General features: G+C 42.0%; 1 long non-coding RNA gene across 3 annotated transcripts; it reads left to right on the forward strand.

The window, feature by feature from the left end:
- Window positions 1–12,320: 12,320 nt before the first annotated feature.
- Window positions 12,321–14,909, forward strand: LOC128450191 (uncharacterized). 3 transcript variants are annotated; one of them, XR_008339955.1, is made up of 4 exons: window positions 12,321–12,634; window positions 13,540–13,593; window positions 13,845–14,545; window positions 14,658–14,909. It is a non-coding gene; the product is annotated as an uncharacterized LOC128450191 (long non-coding RNA). The 3 variants fall into 3 exon arrangements; XR_008339956.1 differs by lacking the exon at window positions 14,658–14,909 and having other exon boundaries at window positions 12,511–12,634; window positions 13,845–13,980; window positions 14,384–14,639; XR_008339954.1 differs by lacking the exon at window positions 14,658–14,909 and having other exon boundaries at window positions 12,529–12,634; window positions 13,845–14,639.
- Window positions 14,910–18,050: the final 3,141 nt, after the last annotated feature.

An 18,050-nucleotide genomic window follows, 5' to 3' on the forward strand; every position in this document is an offset into this window, starting at 1 on the left:
GATGATGTGCGCTTGGTCATCGATCGCTCTCTCCACCGACCGCAACAGGCTTCAACGTGCGGGTGCTCGGGCCCGCAAGTGCTACAACGTAGCCCTAGTTCTTATTATTATTAGGGCCCGAGCACCGAATGGTGAGAGGCCCTATTGAAATTGTAGGCATTATTCTTATTATTATTATTCTTATTATTCTCCGAACAATGAATTGGCTTTTTGAGGGCTTCAACGTGCTCAAAAAGTTTTTAAACTTTCCAGTAAATTAGAGAGTGGTGAAAATTTACGTAATCTGGAGTATTTGGAAATGGGCGTGGCAAAACGGCTCAACAGCGCCCCCTGGAACCAGCCCTTAGGTTTCCACATAAGCGATTTTCACCAAAATCTAGACACTGGTGTAACGTGAATAATCATAGAAAAAAGTCTCTTGGAGCATTATGAAAAACGCAACAGGAAGCCCGCCATTTTGGATTTAGTGGTCATTTTGGCCAAATTCCACATTTTTAGTTTAATGTACTTGTCGTAGAGCTTTCATCAGATCAACTTAAAAATTAGACGCGTGTCAAACTTTGCAGGAAATTCAAGGTCTGCGGATATTTTAGTATTCTGGAGTAATTGGAATTGGGCGTGGCAAAATGGCTCTACAGCGCCCCCTGGAACCAGCCCCTAGGTTTCCACATAACGGATTTTCATCAAAATCTGGATATAGGTGTATCGTGACCAGTCATGAAAAAAAGTCTCATGGAGCATTATGAAAAACGCAACAGGAAGTCCGCCATTTTGCTTTTAGTGGCCATTTTGGCAATATCCCACATTTTTACTTTTACGTACTTGTCCCAGGGCTTTCATCAGATCAACTTCAAATTCAGATGAGTGTCATCACAACAAGATGGAGATAAAAAATGATTGAGGGATTTTTTTTTTATCACACCGTGTGACCGTGGCATGGCGTTAAAAATTGGTTACACGCCATCAAAACACGGGCATCTGTATCTCGGACATACATGTTCCAATCAAGTCCAAACTAGACATGTAAGACAATAGTCCCCGCCTGATGACATCTATGCATAAATGATGACTTCAAACCGCAGCGCCCCCTGGTGGCAACAGGAAATGTCTTGTTTTTTGCTTGTCTTACACTTGGATGAATTTCTCCTCATCCACTGACCTCAACCATGTCAAACTGTATCAAATGGGTCCCAAGACATTGACAATGAAGACATAAGATTACCGTGACTTTTCGTCAAACGCCATATGAATGGCGTGGCATTAAAGTTCATCAACTCGCCGTGAAACACGAAATTGCTGTAACTTCAGTGTTCATGATTCTATCTCTCTCAAACTACATGTGTGTAACAACAGCCCCCCCCTGAAGATATTCATATGGTTTTAAGAAATGGGCGTGGCAAAAAAACTGACCAGCGCCCCCTATAGGGCAACCCCGGCACTACGATGGCCGACATTTATACAAATCTATCGGGACATGTGTCGTTTCATAACAAACAAAAAAATATCTTGGATAGGTATGCTTGACCAAACAGGGAGGCCGCCATTTTGGATTAAGTGGCCATTTTTTTTCCATATTCCACATTTTTACTTGATGCACTTGTCCCAGGGCTTTCATCAGATTAACTTCAAATTAAGATCAGTGCCATCACAACAAGATGGAGATAAAAAGTGATTAAGAGATTGACCTTTCGTCACACCGTGTGACCGTGGCGTGGCGTCTTGAGTTTGATTAAACGCCATCAAAACACGAGGTTCTGTATCTCGGACATACATTGTCCAATCGAGTCCAAACTAGACATGTAAGACAAGGGTGCCATCCTGATGACATCTACACAGAAATTATGACTTGAAATTACAGCGCCCCCTGGTGGCTACAGGAAGTGACATGTTTTATACTTTGATGAACTGCTCCTGGCTGATTTACAATATACAGCTCAAATCAGATCAGTCAAGTCATTAGATCATGGTCAGAATTGTGACGTTTCCTCAAACCGTGTAAACATTGATGTGCGGCGAAGGATTTTCCTTCGCCAAAGGACACGATGTTATCATAAGTCCACTGTGCATTGTCCTATCACTACCAAACTTCTGTCACATGATAAGAGTACAAGCCTGAACAGCTCTATGTGTCAATATTTCCTCAGTGTCATAGCGCCACCTACTGATTCGCCAGGAAACAGGAAGTACTTTGTTAATCCACTCTGCATTATCCAACCGGCTCCAAACTACTGACCTATGATCACAATACTGATCTGAACAGCTCCACATATAAATATTAGTTCAGGGTCATAGCGCCACCTACTGATCAGTGTGAAAATTACATTGTGGTAAAATTTTCCAATTGACACGAAACTGCTCACGCTACATCAGAGCGGCTACTTGAACAGATCTATAAGTCTGTGTGTAATAATAGTGATGGCGCCACCTACTGGCAAACCTACTGCCGCAGAGCACAAAACGCATGCAACGTGGAGAAGTGCATGCTCGATCGATGATGTGCGCTTGGTCATCGATCGCTCTCTCCACCGACCGCAACAGGCTTCAACGTGCGGGTGCTCGGGCCCGCAAGTGCTACAACGTAGCCCTAGTTATTATTATTATTATTATTATTTCCCTTTGGGGGGCTTTTTCAGGGTCTAGACATGCTCAAAAAGTTATGAAACTTTGCAGGAAATTCAAGGTCTGCGGATATTTTAGTATTCTGGAGTAATTGGAATTGGGCGTGGCAAAATGGCTCTACAGCGCCCCCTGGAACCAGCCCCTAGGTTTCCACATAACGGATTTTCATCAAAATCTGGATATAGGTGTATCGTGACCAGTCATGAAAAAAAGTCTCATGGAGCATTATGAAAAACGCAACAGGAAGTCCGCCATTTTGCTTTTAGTGGCCATTTTGGCAATATCCCACATTTTTACTTTTACGTACTTGTCCCAGGGCTTTCATCAGATCAACTTCAAATTCAGATGAGTGTCATCACAACAAGATGGAGATAAAAAATGATTGAGGGATTTTTTTTTTATCACACCGTGTGACCGTGGCATGGCGTTAAAAATTGGTTACACGCCATCAAAACACGGGCATCTGTATCTCGGACATACATGTTCCAATCAAGTCCAAACTAGACATGTAAGACAATAGTCCCCGCCTGATGACATCTATGCATAAATGATGACTTAAAACCGCAGCGCCCCCTGGTGGCAACAGGAAATGTCTTGTTTTTTGCTTGTCTTACACTTGGATGAATTTCTCCTCATCCACTGACCTCAACCATGTCAAACTGTATCAAATGGGTCCCAAGACATTGACAATGAAGACATAAGATTACCGTGACTTTTCGTCAAACGCCATATGAATGGCGTGGCATTAAAGTTCATCAACTCGCCGTGAAACACGAAATTGCTGTAACTTCAGTGTTCATGATTCTATCTCTCTCAAACTACATGTGTGTAACAACAGCCCCCCCCTGAAGATATTCATATGGTTTTAAGAAATGGGCGTGGCAAAAAAACTGACCAGCGCCCCCTATAGGGCAACCCCGGCACTACGATGGCCGACATTTATACAAATCTATCGGGACATGTGTCGTTTCATAACAAACAAAAAAATATCTTGGATAGGTATGCTTGACCAAACAGGGAGGCCGCCATTTTGGATTAAGTGGCCATTTTTTTTCCATATTCCACATTTTTACTTGATGCACTTGTCCCAGGGCTTTCATCAGATTAACTTCAAATTAAGATCAGTGCCATCACAACAAGATGGAGATAAAAAGTGATTAAGAGATTGACCTTTCGTCACACCGTGTGACCGTGGCGTGGCGTCTTGAGTTTGATTAAACGCCATCAAAACACGAGGTTCTGTATCTCGGACATACATTGTCCAATCGAGTCCAAACTAGACATGTAAGACAAGGGTGCCATCCTGATGACATCTACACAGAAATTATGACTTGAAATTACAGCGCCCCCTGGTGGCTACAGGAAGTGACATGTTTTATACTTTGATGAACTGCTCCTGGCTGATTTACAATATACAGCTCAAATCAGATCAGTCAAGTCATTAGATCATGGTCAGAATTGTGACGTTTCCTCAAACCGTGTAAACATTGATGTGCGGCGAAGGATTTTCCTTCGCCAAAGGACACGATGTTATCATAACTCCACTGTGCATTGTCCTATCACTACAAAACTTCTGTCACATGGTCAGAGTCCAAGCCTGAACAGCTCTATGTGTCAATATTTCCTCAGTGTCATAGCGCCACCTACTGATTCGCCAGGAAACAGGAAGTACTTTGTTAATCCACTCTGCATTATCCAACCGGCTCCAAACTACTGACCTATGATCACAATACTGATCTGAACAGCTCCACATATAAATATTAGATCAGGGTCATAGCGCCACCTACTGATCAGTGTGAAAATTAAGTTGTGTTAACATTGTCCAATTGACACAAAATTGCTCACGCTACATCAGAGCGCCTACATGAACAGATATATTTAGGGCCCGAGCACCGAATGGTGAGAGGCCCTATTGAATCTGTAAGGATTTTTATTATTATTATTATTATTATTATTTCCCTTTGGGGGGCTTTTTCAGGGTCTAGACGTGCTCAAAAAGTTATGAAACTTTGCAGGAAATTCAAGGTCTGCGGATATTTTAGTATTCTGGAGTAATTGGAATTGGGCGTGGCAAAATGGCTCTACAGCGCCCCCTGGAACCAGCCCCTAGGTTTCCACATAACGGATTTTCATCAAAATCTGGATATAGGTGTATCGTGACCAGTCATGAAAAAAAGTCTCATGGAGCATTATGAAAAACGCAACAGGAAGTCCGCCATTTTGCTTTTAGTGGCCATTTTGGCAATATCCCACATTTTTACTTTTACGTACTTGTCCCAGGGCTTTCATCAGATCAACTTCAAATTCAGATGAGTGTCATCACAACAAGATGGAGATAAAAAATGATTGAGGGATTTTTTTTTTATCACACCGTGTGACCGTGGCATGGCGTTAAAAATTGGTTACACGCCATCAAAACACGGGCATCTGTATCTCGGACATACATGTTCCAATCAAGTCCAAACTAGACATGTAAGACAATAGTCCCCGCCTGATGACATCTATGCATAAATGATGACTTAAAACCGCAGCGCCCCCTGGTGGCAACAGGAAATGTCTTGTTTTTTGCTTGTCTTACACTTGGATGAATTTCTCCTCATCCACTGACCTCAACCATGTCAAACTGTATCAAATGGGTCCCAAGACATTGACAATGAAGACATAAGATTACCGTGACTTTTCGTCAAACGCCATATGAATGGCGTGGCATTAAAGTTCATCAACTCGCCGTGAAACACGAAATTGCTGTAACTTCAGTGTTCATGATTCTATCTCTCTCAAACTACATGTGTGTAACAACAGCCCCCCCCTGAAGATATTCATATGGTTTTAAGAAATGGGCGTGGCAAAAAAACTGACCAGCGCCCCCTATAGGGCAACCCCGGCACTACGATGGCCGACATTTATACAAATCTATCGGGACATGTGTCGTTTCATAACAAACAAAAAAATATCTTGGATAGGTATGCTTGACCAAACAGGGAGGCCGCCATTTTGGATTAAGTGGCTATTTTTTTTCCATATTCCACATTTTTACTTGATGCACTTGTCCCAGGGCTTTCATCAGATTAACTTCAAATTAAGATCAGTGCCATCACAACAAGATGGAGATAAAAAGTGATTAAGAGATTGACCTTTCGTCACACCGTGTGACCGTGGCGTGGCGTCTTGAGTTTGATTAAACGCCATCAAAACACGAGGTTCTGTATCTCGGACATACATTGTCCAATCGAGTCCAAACTAGACATGTAAGACAAGGGTGCCATCCTGATGACATCTACACAGAAATTATGACTTGAAATTACAGCGCCCCCTGGTGGCTACAGGAAGTGACATGTTTTATACTTTGATGAACTGCTCCTGGCTGCTTTAAGATATACAGCTCAAATGAGCTCAGTCAAGTCATTGAATCAAGGTCAGAATTGTGACATTTCCTCAAACCATTTAAACGTTGAGGTGCGGCGAAGGATCATCCTTCGCCAAAGGACACGATGTTTTCATAAGTCCACTGTGCATTGTCCTATCACTACCAAACTTCTGTCACATGATAAGAGTACAAGCCTGAACAGCTCTATGTGTCAATATTTCCTCAGTGTCATAGCGCCACCTACTGATTCGCCAGGAAACAGGAAGTACTTTGTTAATCCACTCTGCATTATCCAACCGGCTCCAAACTACTGACCTTTGATCACAATACTGATCTGAACAGCTCCACATATGAATATTAGATCAGGGTCATAGCGCCACCTACTGATCAGTGTGAAAATTAAGTTGTGTTAACATTGTCCAATTGACACAAAATTGCTCACGCTACATCAGAGCGCCTACATGAACAGATATATATGTCTGTGCGTAATAATAGTGATGGCGCCACCTACTGGCAAACCTACTGCCGCAGAGCGCAAAACGCATGCAACGTGGAGAAGTGCATGCTCGATCGATGATGTGCGCTTGGTCATCGATCGCTCTCTCCACCGACCGCAACAGGCTTCAACGTGCGGGTGCTCGGGCCCGCAAGTGCTACAACGTAGCCCTAGTTAGGGCCCGAGCACCGAATGGTGAGAGGCCCTATTGAATCTGTAAGGATTTTTATTATTAGGGCCCGAGCACCGAATGGTGAGAGGCCCTATTGAATCTGTAAGGATTTTTATTATTATTATTATTATTATTATTATTTCCCTTTGGGGGGCTTTTTCAGGGTCTAGACATGCTCAAAAAGTTATGAAACTTTGCAGGAAATTCAAGGTCTGCGGATATTTTAGTATTCTGGAGTAATTGGAATTGGGCGTGGCAAAATGGCTCTACAGCGCCCCCTGGAACCAGCCCCTAGGTTTCCACATAACGGATTTTCATCAAAATCTGGATATAGGTGTATCGTGACCAGTCATGAAAAAAAGTCTCATGGAGCATTATGAAAAACGCAACAGGAAGTCCGCCATTTTGCTTTTAGTGGCCATTTTGGCAATATCCCACATTTTTACTTTTACGTACTTGTCCCAGGGCTTTCATCAGATCAACTTCAAATTCAGATGAGTGTCATCACAACAAGATGGAGATAAAAAATGATTGAGGGATTTTTTTTTTATCACACCGTGTGACCGTGGCATGGCGTTAAAAATTGGTTACACGCCATCAAAACACGGGCATCTGTATCTCGGACATACATGTTCCAATCAAGTCCAAACTAGACATGTAAGACAATAGTCCCCGCCTGATGACATCTATGCATAAATGATGACTTAAAACCGCAGCGCCCCCTGGTGGCAACAGGAAATGTCTTGTTTTTTGCTTGTCTTACACTTGGATGAATTTCTCCTCATCCACTGACCTCAACCATGTCAAACTGTATCAAATGGGTCCCAAGACATTGACAATGAAGACATAAGATTACCGTGACTTTTCGTCAAACGCCATATGAATGGCGTGGCATTAAAGTTCATCAACTCGCCGTGAAACACGAAATTGCTGTAACTTCAGTGTTCATGATTCTATCTCTCTCAAACTACATGTGTGTAACAACAGCCCCCCCCTGAAGATATTCATATGGTTTTAAGAAATGGGCGTGGCAAAAAAACTGACCAGCGCCTCCTATAGGGCAACCCCGGCACTACGATGGCCGACATTTATACAAATCTATCGGGACATGTGTCGTTTCATAACAAACAAAAAAATATCTTGGATAGGTATGCTTGACCAAACAGGGAGGCCGCCATTTTGGATTAAGTGGCCATTTTTTTTCCATATTCCACATTTTTACTTGATGCACTTGTCCCAGGGCTTTCATCAGATTAACTTCAAATTAAGATCAGTGCCATCACAACAAGATGGAGATAAAAAGTGATTAAGAGATTGACCTTTCGTCACACCGTGTGACCGTGGCGTGGCGTCTTGAGTTTGATTAAACGCCATCAAAACACGAGGTTCTGTATCTCGGACATACATTGTCCAATCGAGTCCAAACTAGACATGTAAGACAAGGGTGCCATCCTGATGACATCTACACAGAAATTATGACTTGAAATTACAGCGCCCCCTGGTGGCTACAGGAAGTGACATGTTTTATACTTTGATGAACTGCTCCTGGCTGCTTTAAGATATACAGCTCAAATGAGCTCAGTCAAGTCATTGAATCAAGGTCAGAATTGTGACATTTCCTCAAACCATGTAAACATTGATGTTTGGCGAAGGATCATCCTTCGCCAAAGGACACGATGTTTTCATAAGTCCACTGTGCATTGTCCTATCACTACCAAACTTCTGTCACATGATAAGAGTACAAGCCTGAACAGCTCTATGTGTCAATATTTCCTCAGTGTCATAGCGCCACCTACTGATTCGCCAGGAAACAGGAAGTACTTTGTTAATCCACTCTGCATTATCCAACCGGCTCCAAACTACTGACCTATGATCACAATACTGATCTGAACAGCTCCACATATAAATATTAGTTCAGGGTCAGAGCGCCACCTACTGATCAGTGTGAAAATTAAGTTGTGTTAACATTGTCCGATTGACACAAAATTGCTCACGCTGTATCAGAGCGCCTACATGAACAGATATATATGTCTGTGCGTAATAATAGTGATGGCGCCACCTACTGGCAAACCTACTGCCGCAGAGCGCATTTAACGTGGAGAAGTGCATGCTCGATCGATGATGTGCGCTTGGTCATCGATCGCTCTCTCCACCGACCGCAACAGGCTTCAACGTGCGGGTGCTCGGGCCCGCAAGTGCTACAACGTAGCCCTAGTTATTATTTCCCTTTCGGGGGCTTTTTCAGGGTCTAGACATGCTCAAAAAGTTGTGAAACTTTGCAGGAAATTCAAGGTCTGCGGACAATTTAGTATTCTGGAGTAATTTGAATTGGGCGTGGCAAAATGGCTCAACAGCGCCCCCTGGAACCAGCCCCTAGGTTTCCACATAAGCGATTTTCCCCAAAATCTAGACACTGGTGTAACGTGACTAATCATAGAAAAAAGTCTATTGGAGCATTATGAAAAATGCAACAGGAAGCCCGCCATTTTGGATTTAGTGGCCATTTTGGCCAAATTCCACATTTTTACTTTAATGTACTTGTCGTAGAGCTTTCATCAGATCAACTTAAAAATTAGACGCGTGTCATCACAACAAGATTGAGAACAAAAATGATCAACGGAATTTTTTTCCGTCACTTCGTGTGACCGTGGCGTGAAGTCAAAATTTGGTTCCACGCCATCAAAACACGTGCATCTGTATCTCGAACATACATGGTCCAATCAAGTCCAAACTAGACATGTAAGAGAAGAGTCCCGGCCTGATGACATCTAAACAGAAATAATGACTTAAAATCACAGCGCCCCCTGGTGGCACCAGGAAATGTCTTGTTTTTTGCTTGTCTTACACTTGGATGTATTCCTCCTCATCCACTGACCTCAACCATGTCAAACTGTACCAAATGGGTCTCAAGACATTGATAATGAAGGCATAAGATAACTGTGACTTTTCGTCAAACGCCATATTAATGGCGTGGCATCAAAGTTCATCACCTCGCCGTGAAGCACGAAATTGCTTTAACTTCAGTGTTCATTGTTCTATCTCACTCAAACTACATGTGTGCAACAACATCCCCCCCCTGAAGATTTTCATATGGTTTTAAGGAATGGGCGTGGCAAAATAACTGACTAGCGCCCCCTAACGGGCAGCCCCGGCACTACGCTTGGCCGACATGTACAAAAATCGATTTGGGCATGTGTCTTTTCATAACAAACAAATAAGTCTCTTGGATAGATATGCTAGACTAAACAGGAAGCCCGCCATTTTGGATTTAGTGGCCATTTTGGCCCTATTCAACATTTTTACTTTGATTTACTTGTCGTAGAGCTTTCATCAGATCAACTTCAAATTCAGATGAGTGTCATCACAACAAGATTGAGATAAAAACTGATTAAGGGATTTTTTTCCCTTCACACCGTGTGACCGTGGCGTGGCGTTAAAGTTTGGTAACACGCCATCAAAACACGAGCATCTGTATCTCGAACATACATGGTCCAATCAAGTCCAAACTAGACATGCAAGACAAGAGTTCCGGCTTGATGACATCTACACAGAAATTATGACTTGAAATCACAGCGCCCCCTGGTGGCAACATGAAGTGACATGTTTTATACTTTGATGAACTGCTCCTTGCTGCTTTAAGATATACAGCTCAAATGAGCTCAGTCAAGTCATTGAATCAAGGTCAGAATTGTGACATTTCCTCAAACCATTTAAACGTTGAGGTGCGGCGAAGGATCATCCTTCGCCAAAGGACACGATGTTTTCATAAGTCCACTGTGCATTGTCCTATCACTACCAAACTTCTGTCACATGATAAGAGTACAAGCCTGAACAGCTCTATGTGTCAATATTTCCTCAGTGTCATAGCGCCACCTACTGATTTGCCAGGAAACAGGAAGTACTTTGTTAATCCACTCTGCATTATCCAACCGGCTCCAAACTACTGACCTATGATCACAATACTGATCTGAACAGCTCCACATATAAATATTAGTTCAGGGTCATAGCACCACCTACTGATCAGTGTGAAAATTAAGTTGTGTTAACATTGTCCAATTGACACAAAATTGCTCACACTACATCAGAGCGCCTACATGAACAGATATATATGTCTGTGCGTAATAATAGTGATGGCGCCACCTACTGGCAAACCTACTGCCGCAGAGCGCAAAACGCATTTAACGTGGAGAAGTGCATGCTCGATCGATGATGTGCGCTTGGTCATCGATCGCTCTCTCCACCGACCGCAACAGGCTTCAACGTGCGGGTGCTCGGGCCCGCAAGTGCTACAACGTAGCCCTAGTTAGGGCCCGAGCACCGAATGGTGAGAGGCCCTATTGAATCTGTAAGGATTTTTAGGGCCCGAGCACCGAATGGTGAGAGGCCCTATTGAATCTGTAAGGATTTTTATTATTATTAGGGCCCGAGCACCGAAATCGGTGAGAGGACCTATTGAAATTGAAAAGATTATTATTATTATTATTTTTCTTCGCTCAGTGAATTGGCTTTTTGAGGGCTTTAACGTGCTCAAAAAGTTTCTAAAGTGTACAGTAAATTAGAAATGTGCGCAAGTTTACGTATTCTGAAGTATTTGGGAACGGGTGTGTCAAAACCGCTCAATAGCGCCACCTACGGAAAAGCCCCTCATTTCGCATTCACCGATCCTCAAAAAAAACAAAGACTATTGTGTATCTTGACTAGATGCACAAAAAAGTCCATCAGTGCATTATGAATAACGCAACAGGAAGCCCGCCAGTTTGACTTTAGTGGCCATTTTGGTCATATTCGATATTTTTTCTTTTAAGTACTCCTCCTACAGCTTTCATCAAATCAACTTACAATTTAGACGATCGTCATCACAACAAAATGGAGATCTAAAGTTATTGAAGGATTAAGTTTTCGCTAAACCGTCTGACCGTGGTGTGGCCTCAAAGTTTGATTAAACGCCATCAAAACACGGGCTCCTGTATCTTGGACATATTTTGTCCAATCGAGTCCAAACTATACACATAAGACAAGAGTCGCGACCTGAAGACATCGGTACAGAAATCGTGACTTAAAATCACAGCGTCCCCTGGTGGCAACAGGAAATGTTTTTTTTTTATACGTCTTACACTTTGATTTACTTGTCGTAGGGCCTTCATCAGGTCAACTTAAAAATTACATAAGTCTCCTCAAGACAACATGAAGATGTAAAGTTATCAAAAAAAACACTTTTCACCACACCGTCTGACCGTGGCGTGCCCTTAAAATTTGATGAATAACATTAAAACACGGCCTTCTGTATCTTGGACATATTTTGTCCAATCGAGTCCAAACTATACACATAAGACAAGAGTCGCGATCGGAAGACATCTACCTAGAAATCATGACTTAAAAGGACAGCGCCCCCTGGGGGCATTAGGAAATGTCTTGTTTTGGTAGGTGTTACTCTTTGATCTATTTCTCCCCAGCCACTGTGCTAAACCATGTCAAACTTTGTCACATGGGTCTCAAGATATTGATAATGTAGGCATAATATTACTGTGACTTTTCATCATGCGGATTGTTAATGGCGGGGCATCAAAGTTCATCAGCTCACCATGACAAACGAAATTCATTTTAACGGAGTTACCATGAACGCATCATTAGACCGCATTGTTTTGGTGAACTCACACCTGGAGTTATTTCTATTCAGCCACTTTGCGAAACCATTTCAAACTGTGTGAAATGGGTCTCAAGATATTGATAGTGTAGGCATAAGATTGCTGTGACTTTTCATCATGATGATTAACTGCTTGGCAGCTGAGGTCATCATCTCGACATGAAAAACGAAACGCAATTTAACACAGCTGTAAGTGAACGCATCATGACAATCTCCTTCAGTAAGAGCTGAGTCTGTGGTGACGGTCCACTCACACATCGAATCAGTAGCACAGTTTGCTGTTCTGCTTGTTCATCTGACGGACACGTAAAAGGCGACTGCTCTCTCGTTTCTGTGGTAAGTGAAGTTAACTATTTTATTTCGATCTGTTAGAAGTGATTTGCAGCGTGTGTTAAAGCAACTTGTTAGCATAGTTGCGCTAGCCCCGAGGCTAAACAATATCTTCGCATGGGTGCAGTAACTGTCCTGCGATTCGATTGGGGTTATTACCGACAAACACCGACATGAAACGACATGAGCGGGTCCACCCAGCAGATATAAGCGTTACTTTATGCGGATGACTCTGAGACAGGAGACTGTGTGTCGGCTTGTTTTTCCGCTAGCGCCGAAGGCTAACTAGCTCGCTAACAAGCAAGCTAACAATATCTTCGCATGGGTGCAGTAACAGTCCTTCGATTCGATTGGGGTTATTACCGACAAACACCGACATGAAACGACATGAGCGGGTCCACCCAGCAGATATAAGCGTTACTTTATGCGGATGACTCTGAGACAGGAGACTGTGTGTCGGCTTGTAAGTTAGCTGCGCTAGCGGGCTAGCGATGCTAACTGAAACCTGAGAAACCTGAGTGTTTAAAGTCACATCTGCATTGCAAGAGCAGCTGTTCAAAGGAGCATTACGTGTCCTAAAGCTCTTTCTTCAGAGTAGTGTTGTAACGTGTTACAGTGAAAAGTAACCGTGTCTCCCACCTTCAGTATTTAAATCGTTAATCTCAGACAGACTTCACTGAATTCTTTTGTTAAATATGAGTAAATCATAGCCTTGTAACTTTACTAGAACAGACAGTGTCATACAGAATTGTAGGCTAATATGCACTACCTATTTCCTAAGCTGAAATGATTATGATCTGATTAACTTTGAATTAATATTTTATTATTACCATGTAAAAGTCTGTTAAGCAGATAACATGGCACATGTATGACTTAACATATCTGTGTATTTGTGTTCAATGTTCCTCTAGGATGTCCAGCGTGAGACACAACTTGAATCCAACCAGACTGAACACTGACTCCAGGTACAGACCTGTTTTCATTACTTACAAAGTATTGCACATAATACATAATGTGTTAAATTATAATGCAATACTTTTAATGTGAAATAGCTCCATACTAAACATTCATTGTCATGGTAGTGCACGTTTTAATCCAAAAGCATATTCAAATACATAGTTGAATATCCACCGAAAATAAGAATACACACTTTGTTCATATGTAACTCTTTCTCTATAATTATGACATACTTTCATGTTTCCTATCATTTTATTAGGGACAGACGAGCCTGAAGGACACAGCTGTGATGACCATGTTCTGTCTCTTATGACAAAGCAGAAATATAAAACACTGGGTTCTTATCTAAAGTGTATCAAATCAGATCTCCACCATGTTGCTGCTGAGGACATCAGGTGCTGCAGTTCTTCATCTATGAAGATGAAAAAACTCACTGTTAAAGAATGTTTTGTGTTGTGTATGAAGCACAACAGATTTCAGATAGAACCGTTGTACTGTGGTCTTGGTTTGTATCCTCATGGTTAAATGTACATATTTTACGTCCCTTCTGATAAAAGTACTGAAAGAAATACAACATTGTATAAATAGATAAAATGTCTTTCTACCTCATCAGTAATATTCAAGGTGATAATCTCCCACAGAGCTATTGATAGAAGTCCACATCAAGTCTCTCGACTTCTCTCAGTGTGAAAACATAATTATATCATTAATTTGAGAACTGTTTACAACACTGATGTTTGGAGATTAAAATCATATCTAAACTGTCTAATTCACTGTAAAACTCCATGACATTCGCAGGCCATCTGTACTTAAAAGACGAACCTGGATTGATCTGTCCAAAAATCCAAAAGTCTCCCTACCCTCTCTAGTGCCCCTGTGCAAGGCACCTCACTCCCCAAACATCTGCTCCCCGAGCGCCGTACATGGTCGCTGACTGCTCTGTGTGTCCTGCACCAGATGGTAAAAAGCAGAGATTAAATTTCCCTACCTGCATGAGTGTGCCTTTGCATGTCTGTGCATTTGTTTGGGACGAATAAATGGATCTTAATCTTAATCTTTTAATCTTGATCAGTTGTCTTCCAGTTGACCAGCATGACGCTGCAGATCTCCACCATGTTGCTGCTGAGGACATCAGGAGCTGCATTAATGAGGAGCAGAAGCGCACTGTTATGAATGTTTTGTGTTGTGTATGAAGCACCACATATTTCAGATAGAACCAATGTACTGGGGTCTGGGTTTGTATCCTAATGGTTAAATGCACATACTTTAAATCGCTTTTGATAAAACGTGAGAAAGAAATACAACATTGTACACAGATAAAATGTCTTTCTACCTCATCTGTAATATTCAAGGTGATGATCTCCCACAGAGCTGTTGATAACAGTCCACATCAACTCTCTCCACTTCCCTCAGTGTGAAAACATAATTATATAATTAACTGGAGAAGTGTTTACAACACTGATGTGTGGACATTATAATCTTATCTATACTGTCTAATTGACTCTACAACTCCATGACAGACTAAATTAACGATGTGAAAATAGTAATGGTGGATATATCAGCCTGTATCAGAATAATGGTGAAACATAGTTATTATCACATGCAACTTACACATGTAGCGTATTGATATTAACTTATTAAAATAAAACAAAGTCACAGCCAAACATACGACTCTGCAGTTAACTTGCTTCAATGTTTTCATTAGACGTGTTAAATAAACTAACTTTTATAACAATTTTATATTAAAAAAGCCTTGAGGCATGTAAGTATATGGTGATAGTTAAAGCAATAGGTTTGGTTGTATGGTTTCAAGATTACTTACCTCTAGTTCATAGAGCCTCCTGCTGGCTACAGGAAGTGAAGCAATAATCCTTGCCGCAGTGCACAAACGCATGCAACGCAGAGACGAGCGCTTGGTCATTGAACGTTCTCTCTTCACCGACCGCAACAGACTTGAAATTGCCTGTGCTCGGGCCCGTTAGTGCTACAACGTAGCCCTAGTTATTATTATTATTATTATTATTTCCCTTTGGGGGGCTTTTTCAGGGTCTAGACATGCTCAAAAAGTTATGAAACTTTGCAGGAAATTCAAGGTCTGCGGATATTTTAGTATTCTGGAGTAATTGGAATTGGGCGTGGCAAAATGGCTCTACAGCGCCCCCTGGAACCAGCCCCTAGGTTTCCACATAACGGATTTTCATCAAAATCTGGATATAGGTGTATCGTGACCAGTCATGAAAAAAAGTCTCATGGAGCATTATGAAAAACGCAACAGGAAGTCCGCCATTTTGCTTTTAGTGGCCATTTTGGCAATATCCCACATTTTTACTTTTACGTACTTGTCCCAGGGCTTTCATCAGATCAACTTCAAATTCAGATGAGTGTCATCACAACAAGATGGAGATAAAAAATGATTGAGGGATTTTTTTTTTATCACACCGTGTGACCGTGGCATGGCGTTAAAAATTGGTTACACGCCATCAAAACACGGGCATCTGTATCTCGGACATACATGTTCCAATCAAGTCCAAACTAGACATGTAAGACAATAGTCCCCGCCTGATGACATCTATGCATAAATGATGACTTAAAACCGCAGCGCCCCCTGGTGGCAACAGGAAATGTCTTGTTTTTTGCTTGTCTTACACTTGGATGAATTTCTCCTCATCCACTGACCTCAACCATGTCAAACTGTATCAAATGGGTCCCAAGACATTGACAATGAAGACATAAGATTACCGTGACTTTTCGTCAAACGCCATATGAATGGCGTGGCATTAAAGTTCATCAACTCGCCGTGAAACACGAAATTGCTGTAACTTCAGTGTTCATGATTCTATCTCTCTCAAACTACATGTGTGTGACAACAGCCCCCCCCTGAAGATATTCATATGGTTTTAAGAAATGGGCGTGGCAAAAAAACTGACTAGCGCCCCCTATAGGGCAACCCCGGCACTACGATGGCCGACATTTATACAAATCTATCGGGACATGTGTCGTTTCATAACAAACAAAAAAATATCTTGGATAGGTATGCTTGACCAAACAGGGAGGCCGCCATTTTGGATTAAGTGGCCATTTTTTTTCCATATTCCACATTTTTACTTGATGCACTTGTCCCAGGGCTTTCATCAGATTAACTTCAAATTAAGATCAGTGCCATCACAACAAGATGGAGATAAAAAGTGATTAAGAGATTGACCTTTCGTCACACCGTGTGACCGTGGCGTGGCGTCTTGAGTTTGATTAAACGCCATCAAAACACGAGGTTCTGTATCTCGGACATACATTGTCCAATCGAGTCCAAACTAGACATGTAAGACAAGGGTGCCATCCTGATGACATCTACACAGAAATTATGACTTGAAATTACAGCGCCCCCTGGTGGCTACAGGAAGTGACATGTTTTATACTTTGATGAACTGCTCCTGGCTGATTTACAATATACAGCTCAAATCAGATCAGTCAAGTCATTAGATCATGGTCAGAATTGTGACGTTTCCTCAAACCGTGTAAACATTGATGTGCGGCGAAGGATTTTCCTTCGCCAAAGGACACGATGTTATCATAACTCCACTGTGCATTGTCCTATCACTACAAAACTTCTGTCACATGGTCAGAGTCCAAGCCTGAACAGCTCTATGTGTCAATATTTCCTCAGTGTCATAGCGCCACCTACTGATTCGGCCGGGAAACAGGAAGTACTTTGTTAATCCACTCTGCATTATCCAACCGGCTCCAAACTACTGACCTATGATCACAATCCTGAATAGAACAGCTCCATATATGAATATTAGTTCAGGATCATAGCGCCACCTATTGATCAGTGTGAAAATTAAGTTGCGGAAACATTGTCCAATTGACACAAAATTTCTCACGCTACATCAGAGCGCCTACTTGAACAGATCTATATGTCTGTGCGTAATAATAGTGATGGCGCCACCTACTGGCAAACCTACTGCCGCAGAGCGCAAAACGCATTTAACGTGGAGAGGTGCATGCTCGATCAATGATGTGCGCTTGGTCATCGATCGCTCTCTCCACCGACCGCAACAGGCTTCAACGTGCGGGTGCTCGGGCCCGCAAGTGCTACAACGTAGCCCTAGTTATTATTATTATTAGGGCCCGAGCACCGAATGGTGAGAGGCCCTATTGAATCTGTAAGGATTTTTATTATTATTATTATTATTATTATTATTATTATTATTATTATTATTTCCCTTTGGGGGGCTTTTTCAGGGTCTAGACATGCTCAAAAAGTTATGAAACTTTGCAGGAAATTCAAGGTCTGCGGATATTTTAGTATTCTGGAGTAATTGGAATTGGGCGTGGCAAAATGGCTCTACAGCGCCCCCTGGAACCAGCCCCTAGGTTTCCACATAACGGATTTTCATCAAAATCTGGATATAGGTGTATCGTGACCAGTCATGAAAAAAAGTCTCATGGAGCATTATGAAAAACGCAA

The sequence above is a fragment of the Pleuronectes platessa genome, chromosome 10, assembly GCF_947347685.1.
Source record: "Pleuronectes platessa chromosome 10, fPlePla1.1, whole genome shotgun sequence".
Taxonomy (NCBI): domain Eukaryota; kingdom Metazoa; phylum Chordata; class Actinopteri; order Pleuronectiformes; family Pleuronectidae; genus Pleuronectes; species Pleuronectes platessa.